Source organism: Triturus cristatus, chromosome 5_2 (genome assembly GCF_964204655.1).
Source record: "Triturus cristatus chromosome 5_2, aTriCri1.1, whole genome shotgun sequence".
Lineage (NCBI taxonomy): Eukaryota > Metazoa > Chordata > Amphibia > Caudata > Salamandridae > Triturus > Triturus cristatus.
The window spans coordinates 269116003-269134671 of record NC_140588.1 but is presented as its reverse complement, the minus strand read 5'-3'; the positions used below and the strand labels follow the sequence as shown (position 1 = coordinate 269134671).

The following is an 18669-nucleotide window of genomic DNA, read 5'->3' as shown; positions in this document are numbered from 1 at the left end:
GCGGATGGGATTTGCACTCTGGAGATATCTGGTGCAAACTCAAGTGCAAGCTGCACTCGAGCGGATGAACTTTTAGTCTCAGACTGAGGCGGAGTGAATAGTTCAACAATACATAAAGTACAGTGAAGCACATTAAGCCCCAAAATGAGGACATTGAGGAGTAGATTTGCAGATCCTGAAGGTTGATAGCGAAGTTACAAGTGAATCATTTAAGGTGATCAAATGCCAATGGTTAGTACATTAATATATCTGTTATATATTTCAAATTAGTTCAAAATTAGCAATTACAAGACAAAATGCCATAGAGCAAAATTGGGAAGAATCCCGTCCAGTATGTTAAACTAGAGGAAATCTGAAAAATTGTGAGAGAAGACAGGTAGGAAGTGTCAGAAAGGGGGGGCGTGGCTTGGAGCCCAGCGGTGATGGCGGTGCCGTGGTGAAGCTCCCGGACCGGAGCGGGAGAACATCGCCTATTTCGTCTCAATCTGGCCAGTCCTTGGAATGTTCTGCGGGTGAACTGATACTCGCAGGGATGCTGCGGCACTGGACGCTCTCCCGGTAATTTTCGCGTCATTTTTCTCTTCAGTCTGAGCGCATCGGCGGAATCACGCTATGCCGGCCGCCATTTTGGTTTTTTTTACCGCGGCTGACAGAACCTGCATTTGCAAACCAAATGGTCATTATTCTTTATATCTGCCTTCTTGCGCTTCAGTCTGGCCATTTTATCTTCCTGTGGTGGCATGTGGTGGCGCAGCAACCTAGTTTCACCCCATTTCGTCTGGGCGCTGTGGTGATATGGATGTAGCCGCCATTTTGCCTTGCTTGTTATCCCTTCTGCAAATGCTCTTAAATCGCCAAGGAGAGCCCTGCTAATTTCAACGGCTGCTTCATTTTGTTGAGAGATCAGCATCCTTTTACTAACCAGTGACTTTCCAACTTAACAATTCCCTCATCAGGCAATGTGGACCTTTTCTCCTCACATATTAAATGCCTCAGACTTTCTTCTCAGGAATTCAAACTATCATCCAGCGTTGGTGACTAAATAGACTTTAGATCAATACCAGGTCCTACTGCTTATTATTATCTATTTTTCTTTTATTTATTTATTTATTTTTTCTTCCACTGCTCACCTCACGGTTCCTCCATATTCCTCGAGGTTTGGGTCTGTGTCCTGTATTTTTACCAACAAAGATTTATGGGACGAACAAAAGGTACCCCCTCTGCTACTTCAAAACCTAAACGCATCTTTATTAAAAATTCAAAAGTTTTTTCAGAACTTTCTCATTTGAATACTTCAGGACTCCTTGAACCTTATTTGTGTAGCGCAAGTATGAAACCTACACAGTCCGCCATCGGAAAGGTTAATATGAAGCGTTTAAAAAAAGATCCCCCGTCACCACCCAAACCGAATTCTCCCGTTTCCATAGAATTGCTGTTGCAGGAAATACGAGCCCTCAGGCCGTTTATGGAGGAAACCAATACCAAATTACAAATTCTTTCGGATAATTGGTCACAATTGGACGCCAGGCTTACAACAGTGGAACAGAATGTCTCCTCTTTTCAGGACACTACCAAAGGTGTTACTTCTTTACAATCTCAGGTATCCACACTACATAAACAAGTTGAGGATCTTGAAAACCGAAATAGAAGGAACAACATGCGCATTTATAATCTGGCAGAGGGGGTTGAAGGTACAGACCCTGTCGCCTTCTTCAAGTCCTTTCTCCCGAAGGTTCTCCATTTACCAGAGGACACCATGCTGAACATACAACGTGCTCACAGGTTGGGTCGTGTTGCCTCTACAACAGCGTCCTCATAGAAACCGAGAGTTGTCATTCTCTATTTTTTGGAATACACAGATTTGTTAAAAGTTCTAGCTGCTGCCAAAGCTCGTCAGAAGATTTCCTGGTCAGGAGCTACATTATTTTTTGCGCAGGATTATTCCAGAGCTACTGCGTCAAGACGCAAGGCCTTCCTGGACATGAGACCGGTCCTTCGATCCATAGGCGCTAGGTATGGTTTATACCACCCTTGTCTGTTCAAAGTCACCTACAATAACAAAACCACTTCCTACGAGGATCCAGTGCATCTGCAAAGTTTCATCAATACACACAAGATAGACTTAATGGATTCTTCGAGACCCTCCTCCTCACATGAAACTTGATTGGTTTGAAATCTCTTGTTAAGACTGCTCTCTTTTATTTATTTTGTTTTTTCTCTTGCTGATTGCAGGAGCTATGTTGTTATATAGTTAAATAATTACATATTTTATTCTTATCTTAGGAATGGCTAACTGATTTATTAATTTTCATTGTTCTTCCACAGTCACGTTTATATTATGGCGTGTTTTCTCATGGTTCCGGTTTGAGCTTCGCTGGATGGCCCGTCTGTTTCTTGCTGCTCCACCTTCCCCCATCTTCTCGTTCCCTAATTGTAGGTATGTCTTTTATTTTGTCTTTCGTCTTTTGTCCAGTATTTCCATTCCCCCTTATTCTCGCTTTTGGTGTCCTATCTATTCCTATTAAGTCTTATTTTCTTTCTTACTTACCTTTGCCCATTTTTCTACTTTCTATTCCTTCCAGTCTCTGGTCTCAATATCTTCCCCTTATCAATAATCTTTTTGACCTTTTCCAGATTTTCCTCTTTTCTTCAACATTCATGCTTTCTGATTATCCTTTTTGTCTCTTATCTGAATTTCATTCTTCTCTCCAGTTCTTTTTATTCTCACTCATTTATACACATTGTTGTATTAACAGACTGGTTGTGCGTCTCACAGGTTTGGATTACTATTTTTTAGATTACTTATGTCATTGAGATTTATTTCATGGAACGTTAGGGGTATGAATTCGCCCATCAAAAGGCAGAGAGTCCTCGCTCATTTAGCTAAATTGAATGCTGAGTTGGTGTTCTTGCAAGAGACTCATTTAACGGACATCGAGTCATCAAAACTAAAAAGAGGGTGGGTGGGGGACGTTTTCTCATCTCCAGGTGATGGGAAGCGTAATGGAGTAACGATACTCTGTCGCAAGTCACTTCTAATCTCACTATTGTCGCAAGAATCTGATGGTGATGGCAGATGGTTGCTTGTCAAATTGTTGTTAAAAGGGGTCCCAGTATCTCTTCTTAACGTTTATGCCCCTACTTCGGGTGAGTCCTCCTTTTTGGTCCACATTGGCTACACAGATTACACACGCTATGGAAGATAATTTTATACTGGCTGGCGATTGTAACCAGGTTTTTGACCCATTTGTTGACAGGAATTCCAGATTCCCTTTTGTTCCTACCAAACAGCATAAGTCCTTTGTTCATACCATTAGCCAACACAAACTTCTAGATGCGTGGCGTTTGTGTAATCCTACTACTAGAGAATACACTTGCTACTCTCCTACTCACCACACCCAATCTAGGATTGACTATATTTTTGTATCCCATTACATCTCGCAAACACTTATACATGCAGAGATAGGCCCTATTTTACTTTCAGACCATGCTCCCGTTTTGATTGGCATCGATATCTTACCCAAATCCTAAACCCCTAGAAGATGGCGCTTTAATAATGCGCTTCTCTTAAACCCAGAATTTACTGCTTCTTTCTCTGCTTTTTTTAACGACTATTTTCAACTCAATCACACTGACTGCTTATCGTTTTCAACAATATGGGATGCGTTCAAGGCTTCGGCAAGAGACTTTATCATACGTTTTGTTGCTAAGAAACGAAGATCTGCCCGTTTACATACCAAGAATCTTCTTCAAGACATCGAAAAGCTGGAACACACTTATTACACATCACACTCGAAGGATTGTTTAACAGCTCTTATTAACGCTAAACTGCAGTTCAACAAAAAGTCGACAGATGATGCTTCCTTGTACTTGTTGAAATCTAGTGCAAAGTTTTACGGTGGCAAAAACAAGGCTGGGAAAATACTGGCTAATTATTTAAAAATCAAGCAAAACAAATTGAACATTGATTCAATCTACGATATTAATTCCAATTTAAAATGTAAGGATGTAGAAATTTTAAACGAATTCTCACGTTTTTATCAATCTTTATATTCATCTGAAACGCAACCCACTGCTGATTCCCTCTCACACTTCTTTTCTACTATACCAAGACCAAACCCCTCTTCTCTGGATTTGTCCCTTTTGGAGTCGGACATTACGCAACAAGAATTGACATTTGCACTTCAACACCTTAAAAAAGATAAGGCGCCTGGCCCGGATGGCTTTACCGTTGAATTTTACCTCCACTTTTCCAAGATCCTTCTGCCCAAATTGTACCTTTTAACAGAGTCTTTTAGCTCCTACAAAAAATCCTCAGGTTCCTTCTCTGAAGCACATATTTGTCTCATACCCAAGGAGGGTAAGGATTCTAAATTATGTAAAAATTATAGGCCCATTTCCCTAGTTAACAATGATTATAAAAATTTTCAAAAGCTTTAGCTATTAGATTAGATTCTTATTTACCAAATTTGCTGGGGAAGGAGCAGTCTGGCTTTGTTAAGGGACGTTTTATCACTGATAATACCCGCCTTCTTTTCAACATTTTGTCTAAATCATCTCGTTTAACGCACTCCCTAGCAGCAATAGCATTAGATGCAGAGAAAGCGTTTGATAGGGTTGAGTGGACTTACTTGTTTTACACTCTTAATTGGTTTGGTTTTGGTCCTAAATTTATTTATTTGGTTTCTCTTCTTTACTCCAACCCTCGTGCTGCAGTATGTGCTAATGGTTTAATTTCCTCCTTCTTTGACTTAGGCAGAGGAGTTCGTCAAGGATGCCCCTTATCCCCTTTTTTGTTCAATCTTGCTTTAGAACCTTTCCTTTCCAAATTACGCCATAACCCAAACTTACACGGCTTCCAAACGTCTAATTTTCATAGTAAACTTGCAGCTTATGCTGATGATATTTTGCTTTTTGTTTCTAAACCAAACAAATCGATTCCAGCTTTTCTAGCTGAAGTCCAAGCATACTCCCTTATCTCTGGATATAAGTTAAATAATGACAAGTGCGAAATTTTACCCCTAACCAAATATACTTTCAAACCAGATTTTCGTGATTCCAACTTCACATGGAGCCCCAATCACATTAAGTACCTAGGATTGTATATTACACCTAATATTTCAGACACAGTAGCATTGTGTATGAGTAGGTGCACTCAGAAGCTTTCAGACCTGACCACTAAATGGCATCCCCTTTACTTATCCTGGTGGGGACGTTTAGATACAATTAAAATTATGCTGTCACCTATAGTCTTATATACTATATCCAATATGCCAGTTCCGATTCCTGTTAAATCACTTAATAAGATTAACTCTATACTAGTTTCCTTTTTATGGAACAATAAAAAGTCCAGAATTACCTTACAACGGTTAATTCGCTCCAAAGATAAAGGTGGAGTTAATTTTCCGGATTTCCGAATGTATCACCAAGCATTTCTTTTACGTCAGGCATCTTTTTGGTTGCTTGAGTCCACGGGTGATTGTCCTTTATGGACTTCAATCGAACGTCTTTCTATATCTCCTTTTTCTTTTCAGGAATACCTTTCCTTCTCGCGTCCACCGCAGTCTATTTCTGCTCCCATAATCAAATTGACTTCTAAACTTCTCCATTTATGGCACCCTCCTGCACAACTTGCTAAGGATTCCTTCCTTAACTCAACCATTTGGCATAATAAAAATCTTCTCATTCGTGATAGACCCTTTTATTGGAAGACTTGGAGACAGAGAGGATTACTCTGGGTTCACCAATTATTTTCTCATTCCGTCTTTTTATCTTTTCCCTCACTTAGCCAACTATTTCACTTTCCTTCTTCATTCATTACCAAATATAACCTTTTAAAGGAAGCTGTGATGACTGCTTACACCCAATTACCTGATGCACCTAATCTTTCCAACAATCCTGATTCCCTTTCACAATTTCACAACATGTTAAAGAGTACTCCTAAAGCTTCTACCATATATAGTTTTTTGCAGGATACTCACATAATCAGGCAGAAATCAAAAACAGAGGAAGCATGGGAACATGATCTTCACACCTCTTGGCAAATTCCTTTCTGGAAGAGCATATGGATTAAGATACGTAAATCTTCTAGAGCTGCCAATACCACGCAAACATTGTTTTTTATATATAACAGGCTCTTATTAACACCGCATGCCTTAAATAAAAGTTTTTCAGATGTATCAGATGCATGTTGGACGTGCTCTTCCCCAAATGCTGATCTGTTCCACATGTTATTTTCTTGTACGCATGTATGTGATTTTTGGAAACAAGTTTGGACTCAAATTAATCTAATTTTTGGTACTACATTTTCTTTCTCCTTTACTAATGTCTTCCTCGGCAGTCTTTCTCCTGTCTGGGAAAACATAATGTCCAATGTTAAAATTATCGATTTGTTAATTGCAGTTGCTTTTCAACAAATGACTATCAATTGGAAGGATTCTACAAAAATCTCCTATAGAGCATGGTGGTACGCTGTTTGCCATAACCATAGACGGGATACGTCTTTTGTTTACCCTGCACATTTGGCAACAAAGCGTCTGGCTTTATGGTCCCTGTCACACAATTTCTTGATATGAATGCTAAACAGTTTTCTCAAATGCAACCATCACAACAAGAAGTTCTCAAACCCCCCTGATCCCCTAATTGTTCCAAATTTTTTCTATAAGTAATGGATACTCAGATTTTATGTGTATTATTAATTTCTCATTTATTGTTATTCAATTATTAGTTTGTGTATTTCAGAATATGCTTATCTGGATATGTTGATATGAGACAAATGTTATGTATTTTTTATGGACACCTTTATGCTTCTTAATAAAATTTTCTTGAACTGGAAGTGTCAGAAAGCAAAGCCTCTAAAAGCAAAGCCTCTAAAAGCCAGAATCAAATGAAGGTTCAGTCAGGTAAGTGAGAATGGATTTCTCAGGAGTCTAACTCTTCGAGCAGAAGCAGAGAAAGTCTCTTCTTTAAGAGTGGAAATGGTATCTACACCAAGTAGCTCAGCAAGGCACAATAAAAACACATTTTTGACAGTAAGCAGACCTCTCTGCAGTTCCAATGGAGGGAAAACCAATCAGCATTGAACATTACACCATATCTTGATACTAGCCCTCTTCCCAGCCACCACACAATGGAAGTCTCAGCAGCATGACCTTCAAGAGATATCTCGTAGTAGAATGATCCATCGCGGTCAGTAGGCTACCAGCACAGAAGCAGCGATTCATTATTCACCTCTCAGTGAAACGCAAACAGATAAGCATTCACACAGAAACTTTAAATAGGAGAATACATTTAATTACAAGCTGGAAATTACACCTTGGCTCCTGAAATGAGAGAAAAAAGGCACAGCAGCCAAAATAGCATTTAATGTTGACATGAATCATTTAAATTGAGGTCTACATTGACTATGGTCAACTTTAAATATGAAAATCACACTTTATATATAGATGCAAGAGGTGTTGATTAATGTAAACATTATGCAAAACATAAAATAGTGACAGAGCGTCACTAGGGGTAAGTCTTCTCAAGCCTGGGTACTAACTGAATGCAGCACTTTATAGTTTTTGATGTGCCATAGAAATATCTTCAGTCAACGGGATTCCTACGGCGTTAAAAACAGCAAGACTCAAGCCAATCCAAACCAGAACAACCTCCAGCAGACAACAAGGTACGACTGCTGAAGATTGCTCTCAGGGAGAAAGGAGGAAGGAATAGGAAATAGACAACAAGGGATGGATAGGGTTCTCGGCCTTCTTCTCAGCAAAACAATGATTTCCTTTACACTGGAATTCCCACCATTCCAGTGTGTGGTCTCTAAAAGACCTTAACTGCATTTATTAGAAATCAATATTTTATATAAACATAGTATCTCATTGTCTCTGATCAGGACTCTTTAATAATTGCACTCACCAGGTAGAGACTGCTTGTAAGATGAATAAGGAAACGAGTTACCTTCACTCGTCCCCAAAAAAACAAAAAATCCAGAAAAGCTAAATAAGCAGTTTTCATCCAAAGAGGGTACTTGAGACCTGTAGACTTGTAGAATAAATAGACGAAACAATAGCAGTCTCAAATGTTCACCCCAACGATAGATGTCCGGATAGGTTCAGCGCACTGAGGGTATATTGTCTCAAATCCAGGCAAAGACCAAGCGATCCCTTAAGTTATCCTTGTGAGCTCATAAACAGGGAAAACAGGAGCCGGAAGTTTAATCCAGGAAGCCGCCACTCCATAAAAGGAGTACGAGCCTGAGGGAGCCGGGGGACTGCTAACATGGCTCAGGACTTTTGTTGGGGGCAAGGTTTAACACAGGCCAGTGGGCCACTGTTGTGGGAAAGCCTTCCTGGCCAAGGAGAGATATCCAGGAGAAAAAATAAATGAAGGTGACACACACAGGAACTTGGCTTCAATTCAAAATGTGAAGATGCAACAGGAAGAAGGAGTTAGGGTACAGACGAAAGCAAGAAGGCGGGGAATCCAGCCGTACAGGGAGCTCGAAGCAAAGTGAGACTAAGAGCATAGGCACAACTTAAATACATAGCCTCTGCCCCCAACCAAGACGCCCCTCCTCCGGCCACGCATAATCATCAGACCTCATGGGAGGTTGGCAAAGAAAAGGTACGCAGGGCGTATTTACTTGGCCTTGTAAATATGAACAAACCCAAAGTGCTGCCAGTGTGTCAAAAAAAAGTGGCACACCGGTGGCGCAATGGGCTTATAAATGAGGCCCTCAGTCATCTGGAAGTGGCTCTGTAGTTGAATGAGGGTGAAAGACAGAAGTATGTGAGTATAAAAGAGATGCTGGGAAGGTAGTTTGGGTGTGCCCATTTCCAATACAAGTTAAAATAGAGGAGACAGTGAAGAAGACCACGATTTATGGAAGTCTTTGATGTATCCTGCTATGTACAATGTCAAAGGATTGTAAATAGAGAGAAAGTTGTGACTTTTGAAGAACTGTCTAATTTACTGATAGCTGAGCAACTTTTGCATGCTTAGAACGACATTTCCCTACAATGTAGCCGTGCGTCTCCTGCAATGTTTTCAAAGATATCCCAAGAATACCCAGTGAAGCCCGGTTTGTGTGTGTAGCACTGAGAGTGGAACTGACCCAACAGCCAACTCCTTACACAAATATTTGATTCTAAAACCACTTGCTTGCTCAAGTTCCAGGCAGCATAATAACTCTTTTGCTGCTACATTTGTTCTTTGTTACTGCACCTGGCATTTAATTTCAATTATTTTCTTATTCATTGAGGGGTTTCCTAAAGCGCTGAGATTACCTTTGGTCAATTCAGAGCATTCGGCTCTCCAGCTGATGCATTGAACAGAAAGAAGGCGGGTATTTAAAAATGAACTGAGTAATGTGGAAGCCACTATTAGAAGTACATAATTAGATGCAGAATGACACCAAATATCAGATTCCCAAATGCTTCTTTTTGTCCTGCATTCGCAGGGATAAGAAAAAAAGAATTTGGGCCATATTTACTAACATTTTAGGCAACACAATGCAGCAAAGGAGCTTGCTGCTCTGTGTGGGTGAAACAGAGAGAGCAGAATGTGCCATGTCTGCTAAGATATGTCGCTCTTCTGCTCCTTCCTAGCGCTGTCGCATTGTGTGCTGCCAAGCGCCCATGCAGTCAGGTGCAGGGAGGGATACCTTTGATAGAGCAGAAATGTTTTGATGACATTAAACTTACATGGATACTAAACTGTACCTTGACGATAACGTAGAGAATGCTTAACCATAGCAACCCGTAGGAAAATTTACATTTCTTAAAGGTGTAAAGTGCAGCTTATTAGTCTAAAGAGAGCTCCCATTTTCATTGTGCTTACATATTTTTTCTTTTTCTCCTTTCTCTTTCCCTTTAATAAATTAATGCCTTTTAGAACTGCTGATTTATTTCAATATTTAGCTGTATTACATCTCATTGTCAGAAAATGTGCTGTTTCAAGAAAATGTCTTTCTTTCTTTCCTCTCGCCATATGATTTCATCGCATTAGATCAAGTCACCTGCTATATGTTATAATAAATAAAATGTTTAGTAGAATTAAGGATTTTTTTTTAAAGAAAATGTTTCTCAATATCTAATCAGGACATGCTAGAGATTAATGTTTCATTTCATAGAGCAGTCCATTGTTACACAATGGGACACTGAACAGCTAACAGAGTAGGTTTGGTAAGCTTCTCAAGAGAACCTTCTTAGATGTATCTTTTTGTAATACGCTGTAGCCGCATTCAAATACCATCATGTCGACATGGAAATTTAATGTGGGAACCGAAAGGAGAGGTGACGGACCATCGAAAGATCCTTTTTCATTGGCTGGTAACAATTCAAGCACCTGATTTTGCAACATATGTTTTGTGCCTTTCTATGTATTAAGTGTTCCCAGTTAGAGAGTTATGGCATTCGATGCGTGCTATGCACACCTACTCTGCCCCTTAGCACTTTGTTGTGCCATCCCAAATTACTGTAAGCTACTGCTAATGGTGATTTCCTTGTTGTCCTTACCTTTTGTGAGGAGACATCTTTTCTTTATGCCTAATCATAGCTGCTTCTGTGATCCATTTCCTTGTAAATTGGATTGACTGTTGTTACTGCAACTGTCGGGGAACTCGGCTGAGTTTCCTGATCTGCTCTTAATGAGGAGTTTGTTCTTTTGTGACTATTAGCTTGATGGTCTGAATCTTTGCTCTTTTCCACAAGTAACTCCATATGGGTTTCATGTTAGGTTATTTTAGGTCATTTAGATTAAGATAGGGACTATTTCCTTTATGGAACCCGCTGTTATTTTTCTTGCTGTCTCCAACCAAATTTTTCTCGATATTTCTGTAACTGGATATGTCTGACTAATCTGAATAAAAGACAAAATTATCAATAATCTCTTAATGAGAAATAAAACTTTTAAAACTTTACCAAACCTCTCATCACTGACTGAACTCTAAAACTGCTGTACGTTGATGAATTTTGATTTGTGTGACATTCTAACACGGTGTCAAAGATTTGAGAATGAATTGGGGCGGAGTTGGAGATCTCTGTCAACCGTTAGAGAGTTAAACTGTCTATAAATTTCCGAGCTATCACCTTCCTGTACAAAAACGATTCTTAGAAGCCTATTTCTCTTTCTATTTGTGTGCAGAATGCAGCGCACATGGAAAGAAAAAAATACTGAAGAAATAAAGATTTTTCTCCTCGTCATGCCTCTCTGTAGAAGGTACACCATCTTGGCACAATCTCAGGTTTACTCTCTTTGGTAAATCTAGGATTGCGTCACATTCCATGGGTGGATTCACTAGAATACCCATGCTCCACACATGGAGCTCCTACCTCACTGAAATGTATTGCAACACAGGTCATGCAGTGCGGCACAAATCACCCCTTGCATGGCTTTGTAAATCCCATTAAAGGACTTGCGTTGTCTTGCAACACCTTGCATCACACAAGGACAACGCAAATCCTTAGTAAATATGGCATTTTGTGTGTATTGTAATTCACAAATCAAATTTGCATATGCACAAAATGTGCAGATTGTGTGCAAATTATTTTACTCCCACACACCAAAGACCTCAATATGTATCTGGGCAGGAGCTGTGTAAGGCACACGTGTCAGTGGATATCTGTGCGACGGAGGGGTATTGCATGATCTGAGCCTGGCTTACATCCATTTACCAAATTGATGAACCTGATTTGTAATGAGGCAGGTGCAGGGGAATATGTACTGTTGTCAGGGGGTGACAGGGACCGATGGAGGTCACAATATGAATGCCCTCCCTTAACTAATGACCCCTGAAGAAGTGCTTTGATGCACGAAATGCATTGGGTTTGAGCGAATAAACACTTCCCTGAATGAAGCATGCCTTAGTCGTGTTCTTTCAAAGAGGTCCGGATGGACACAGTGGGAACATTAGAAACTTGGGAAACTGCATTATCACTCCGCCTGTGGAATTTAAGCATGTTGAAAATAAGAATAATGAGTGAAACAAACAAGTATAAAGTTGGAATATAAAAGGAGAATATTTATGAATAAGTCGCCTAAGCAGGCATAACTAAGCTGTGCGATTGGTCGGGGTGAGATGACGCCCCATGCAAAGGGGGTGAAAGTGGCCTTAGTGACCAATGCAAGCCTGTGTACTCTGCTGCTCGGGTAACGCATGAGCTCTTAATTAACCTTCTACCCTTCACTTACTGTACACGGTAATGTATTCTCTGACATATATGCATCATAAGGTGGATGGCCTGTGGTGTGGGGAGGCCTCAAGGCATTCTAGTTTTGGAGGGGGCCCCCCACACCCTCGAAGCCATGCCCTTGCATACCTTGCAGAAAGTGTGCAATGGCATGGAATAAGAAATAAACACTCAGGAAAGCCACTCTGCTTTACCGAGCAGGCCCCTGCAGTGTAGGGGGGCCTACGGTTCAGGGGAGCCCTGTTGAGGCCATTCTGCAGGGGGGGTCATCATCTTGCATTACGTCACTGAAGCTGACACCAGCAATGCTCCAGGTCACTCGCCCAACGAACATATGAGAGAAATAGGTGAATGCCGACTGCACTGCTGTGCATAAAGCAGGGACCTGAAGACGACGAGACAGGACCAGTGCTCGTGGACTCTTCCTCCCTGAAAGCATCTGACCGCAGACGTCTCCTAGGGCAGGAAGGTTTTGCTTTGAGAGCTGTGCCCACTGTGTCCTAGAGCTTTGTTGCTATCATGTTATGAAGAGTTCTGTGGAAAGTGCACTGTAGTGTAGGACCTGTGTATAAAACTGGGAAATAAATAAATGTCCTTCCACGCACTAGTGTCGAGACGTAATGTAAATATTCTCAGCCTCAGTCCAAAGACTGCATTCGTTAGTACGTGTGGAACCCTGGAACGCTACCTCAGCAGGTTGGTTGATATCTCAGAGTAAATGTCTCTCATAATCAATATCTCAGTGCAAATGGCTTTCTCTAGTAAAAACTCTCATGCTTTTTACTCAAAACTCCTGGGGCCTCCTTCACAAAGCCATTTGCACTTCTACGTTCAACTAAAGGGGGCCTTTGTTTTCCTGCCCCATTTACTGGAGCACAATATTCCCCTGTGTTGGAGTAATATTGTGCATGAGTAAATCCCCGTCCTGGGCATGGGGCAGGGCATGGGCGTTTCAGGGCAAGGAGGCCTCTGAGAGTTTGTGAGTACCCAGAAAACCTCGTGTTTCTGGGTATTCATAAGCATTTCTATTACCTACTGCCTATTGATCTGAAATGTACTGCTGACAAGGGCAGGAGTAAATCATTTTGTAGTGAGGAATAGAAAGACCCCCCCAAAATTGGCAATAGTGGGAAATAGTTTGCTCTTGAGCAGAAAACATTGCACTGCACAAACGCGGTGGAATGTCCCCACATGCAATTGTGTTCTATGTACCTGTGTGCTATGTACAACTGTGTGAGTGATATGTACAACTACGTGCTATATACAATTGTGTGCTATATACAATTGTGTGCTATATACAACTGTGTGCAATGTACAATTGTGTGCTATGTACAACTGTGTGTAATGTACAACTGTGTGATATGTACAACTGTGTGCTATATACAATTGTTTGATATGTACAACTGTGTGCTATGTACAATCGTGTGTTATGTACAACTGTGTGCTATGTCCAAATGTGTGCTATGTACAACTGTGTGATATGTCAAACTGTGTGCTATGTACAATTGTGTGCTGTGTACAACTGTGTGCTATGTATATCTTTGTGATATGTACAACTGAGTGCTATGAACAATTCTGCATAAGGAAGTGCCTCCAGATAATTGCAATTGCCAACTAACAAAAGTTTTTCAAGAGTATAGTAACCCTTGACTGTCAAAGTCAATTCTTCGTGAATTCCAAAAAGTTCTGAATCTGTTCAAATGTTAAGGAGTAACCCCTTAGAGGCACATTGATAACCGTCTTTTGAGAATGTAGGCCCCTGACAATCCCTAGCTAGGGTTAAGAAAGGAAAGGTGCTTGTAACAGCTCTTTTCAAGCTTCCCAATTACAAAAAACCCCTCTACACAGTTCACTGTTCTCAAAAAGTGGTTATTTGTTCAGTGAGCTTTTTTCAATCTGAACTTTTGTTATCCAATCACGTGTCCACAGTGCAGGGAAACCTACTAGTTATGCATTTTAGAACATTCATAACATAGAACAGTTGCAGAGGCAAGCCCCTTCTTCCTAAGTAGCTAGAGAGCGGTGACTGCCACTGGCCCTGAAGGCTGGTGGGTTGGCCCACAGTGAAAATATAATTACTGTTTATGGGCCTCTTCCTAATTGATGAGGAAGCTGATAAAGAAATGTTCACCTTAATACTATGACAGTGTTATCAGGTGGGGGTTGCGGGCTAGAAAATGCAGCTACAGTGATGGGAAAGAGCTGTGATAAAAACTAGGAAAAAAAGCGAGAACGAAGGAGAAGCAGAAAGGAAACAAAGTACGGAGGAGAAAGAAAAAACGAAAGCTAGAAACTGTAGAAAAAGTGAGAGCAGGAAGGAAACCCACTATCGCCTCCGTGTGGGTCAGACTATGCAAATTGATGGTACTTTTTATTGCATGATTAGGTTTCACCTGCACAGCGCTTGCATTGTGCTTGGAGAAATCTATTGTTTTTAATATAAACTTAAAAGGGACTTACATTACGCCTCCTCTCTTTCCTGGCTTCTCATTGGTTCCTGTGCGAGCCACTTACCTTTCCTCCATTTCTATTGGATATAGCATACTTTCCTGCATTTACCAATGCTTGTTTCATGAGCACCCATTCAGAACCACCTGGAAGACAGTATGCTTTTTTACCACATTTTTTAAAGAAAAATGTGCTCTAAAATGCACTATTTGACTTTAAAAAAATGTGTTAGGAGGAATGCACACCCTCTTTTGAAAACTTGAAGGGGTGGTCGGACTCGCTTCGCTCACTCGGACCTTACAAATATGGCCAGACTGGGGCGAGTTTAATTTTCTGTCTTCACCCTTGACATAGCATAACTTAAAATAGTATACATTAATCTAATATAACAACAAAACACAGGATAACATAACAATAGTCTACATTGTGTTTACTCGCAGAACTCAAATATTTTTTCTGCACTTCACTCCACTAAGCATAGTCAAAGTAGCTGCATTGTTTTCACTGAAGGGTATTTTTGAGATGGTGGACATTACAGGTGGTGCGTCATACCTTTTTATTAACTGCTGCTGTTTCTAGTCTCTTGTGCACCTTAAATAATGTCTTTGTTTTACCTTTAATGATGCCATGAATGTGATTAAGAGGTTATGTTATGTTACAACTGTTCTACATCTGCTTTGCATGGCTGGCGCTGTGATGCCCTCTGTCCATTGTTTGTGTTATATAAAACTACAAAATTATAAAATGATAATTACCTGTGCAGATTAGTCTTAATAAATAAGCACTGGTTGGTCTGGCTTTGTTGTGCTAGAACATGTAAATACAGATATACATATATGTGCTCATTCTGTTTGAGGCTCATCACTGTGCATATAGCCTCTTTCTGTGTCCCCTGTGACTATGCCTGTTTTCTTTTATTCCGCGTGCATGCTGTGCCATGCAACTGGTTACACTGTGACCTGGCCCTGTGCAGATTTGCGAATGCCTGTCTTTCCTTGCACTTGCACATTTGAGCCACAATTGTGTCCTTGCCAATGCTTGTTCTAGTACGGGTTTGGGCCCCAGTCCCATCATCCCTAGAGGTTTTGGCTAAAAAACACAGTGCTGACTGAATGCCGCCTTTCTTCCTTAGGGCCAGTACACATGTATTCCCACCAGGCATTTATTTCCCCGGTGGTGAGGAGCCTTTGGAGGCCGGTTTTTAGGCCAGAGGCCACTGCTGGCACATGTGCCACTTCCGGTGGGGGGTAAAGAGAGAAAGAGAGAGACTGGTATGAAGATTTTTGCCCGGGCTGTTTTTGGTATTTGAATTATTTTATTTTCAATCTTACAATTTTTGGCACTTGAAAAAATCCTCCCACACCCACCTCTGGATGTGCTACTGTATAAAACAATAATTTACAGAACTGCACGCATTTCGATCGGGCCGTCCTTCTGTTTTTAGTGGTGACCCTCAAGCTCTGTAGTTGATTATAGAAACGTCCCGAGTGACGTAGGGATGAAAGAGCGGACCTGATGTAAGTCTCCCATACGTGTCACTGCTGCAGCGGAAAGCACTTACAGCTGCACACTGGTGACCCAGAAACCTTGCAGCTCATGAAAGCCGAGAGCCCGAGCTGTTCAAAAGCCCCGCACAGGAGGCAGCTTCTTTGAACTGCGCTAACACCACCACTTACTGAAAGGCAACGAACTCGGCACGCATGCATAATTAAATAAACACACTATCAATAGACTCTGAGACGGTGCATGTGCTCAGAAGTACGACTGCTTTGCTTTTGCTTGCGGTCTCTGCTGTTTGTTTTGTGCTAGAAGCGTCATAAAGATCATTTATTTTTAGCACTTTATTGCTCCTCTTTGTGTAACTGGAGCGTCTGTCGGCGCCTAAAGCAGATACACATCCCCTTTGGTCACGAAGCAGCACTGACTGTTTTTTTTTTTTAATCACTTTTTATTATTTCAAGTCTTGGTTATGACTTTTATGCACATGCTCAGATTTTCATGTATAGGCCCTTTGACCTTGGCTGCAAAGAGCGTGTGTTTTTGCGTAGGGATATAAAACTATTTAAGAGCCAACTCCCCTTTCTTTATTCCACCCTCCTCCACGGATTTTGTTTCCTTTTCATTTCGGATACATCAGACCACACAGGCAGTTTAGAAGCACCCCCAGCCTCTGGAGCGCGGTCTCCTTTCAGGTGACTGGAGAGGCACAGGTGCGGAGCAGGCCCCTTTGTGTGGCGAACGTGAAAGGACGTATCACGTGCGCGCCACAGGTTACGTCTGTGCGTCTTGCAAAGGCCTTTGAGAGTCGGCAGCGGAAAGAGAACCTTCGGAGCCAGTGGACTCGAGTTTCAAGCCATATGTTCCGTTCAGTGCAGGTGATAGCACTGCAGCCCGCTGTGCCTAGAAGCAGGCGAGGAGCAGCGATGGACAATGGCAGATGTGTGGATGAGCGGAATCACAGTGTCTCCTTTGATGCCCATTGCGCCATAGTAACTGTTCTTGTTCAGTAGAAGAAAAGATTACATTATGGACGAGGCACAACATCTTACAGAGACACGCCCAGTTCAGTGGCATAGCAAGGTCGCCATGGGCTATAATGCAAGTCAGGAAAGCATTATAGCCCCCCTGGCTGAAATTCCAAATCTGAACTTTCGGGGGCCCTATGAACAACCCACTTCCCATATATATATATATATATATATATATATATAAAGAAAATAGCAGCTCCCATTTTCTTTCCTTTTTTTCAGCAGAAAAACATGCATCGTTTTTTATTTACTTTGATCCCGGTGGGTCTCTTTTGGTCACCACCACAGGGTCTAGGGGACAGGGTATCCCCCCCTTTATATTATTATTTATTATAACTTCAGGAAAGGGGACTAAGGGATAGATGTACAAAAGTTAGAAATAGAGATTTCGTAATTGCGATTTTTTGTGAATCGCATTAGGAAATCCCTCTTCCTGATGTATGAAATAGACCTACCTCATGACTATTAATGAGTTAGGTCGCAATTTGTGACCTACTATGATTCGCTGCCATCATAGGGATGGTGGCCTGCTGGGGTGCGTGTGTTTCAAAGGCCCAAATCCCACCTTAACATTCCCAAACATTCAAAACATTTTTGCACTTCAAAGATGCAGACAAACATGGGTATCTTACATTGCTGTAGTAGGCTTCCCCCTAGTGTGACGCTGTCCTTGACCATCGAACTGGCCATTGTATGCAGGGCTGGCTTTAGTGCTGGTGGCGCCCGGTGCGAGAATGATTTTTGGCGCCCACACACCACACGCCTCCTCGGAATCTCTCACTACGACCGGGCATAAGTGCCCCTCCCTCATCTCTCCAATCATAAATTTTTGCTAAACACAGTGCCCAACCCTGAGGTCGGCGCACCCTCCAAAGGCCAGCACCCAGTGCGGCTGCACCAGTCGCATTGCCCTGATTGTATGCACCGTAAATTTGGAGCAAACCTGAGGACTACTTCGGTGCTGAGGACCTTCTTGGGTTTCATATTGGAAGTGTATCTTTGGAAGATTGGAAAGCACAGGAGACATCTTTTTCTGCAATAACAGTTAATTGAACTCACCATTTTCCCCTTTTGCTTTGTTTTTCGCCAGTTCTCTGTGCTGAGGTATGTAAGTTGTACTATTGTTGCAGGGTTTCTTTACTGCTTTTCTGGGTCCATTGTTATTTCTTGTCCCCTGGTGCCTCAGCAGATGGGGAACGCAATCAAATCATTGTGGGTTATCTGGGTCTTTCCTCTTGCTGCTTTTAACACTGTCCTTTTATTTCTAAAACGAAACCTTTTTTTATTATTTTCATATCAAACCTAAATAAGACATAAGGCATAAGACATTTAGGATATTACAGGTAGTCATAGTTCAGACCCCCCCCCCCGCCAACCCAATTCAACTGTAAGTCAGTATGTCCTTACGCTGCCAACGACAGCAAATAGGTCCGTTCTTCGTCACGAGGCCAAAGTCACTCTTCTGCGAGCATAACAAATCTCCCCCATAATATGGAGTATTTAAGAGCATC

General features: G+C 41.4%; 1 long non-coding RNA gene across 1 annotated transcript in view; it reads right to left on the bottom strand.

Annotated features, from left to right (window-relative positions):
- The window catches only part of LOC146822859 (uncharacterized), a 53294-nt gene extending 34934 nt beyond the window's left edge, over positions 1 to 18360 (bottom strand). Inside the window, exon 1 of the long non-coding RNA XR_014961849.1 lies at positions 18218 to 18360. This is a non-coding gene — a long non-coding RNA (uncharacterized LOC146822859). The remainder of the gene's footprint in view (positions 1 to 18217) is intronic.
- Between the last annotated feature and the right edge of the window lie 309 nt (positions 18361 to 18669).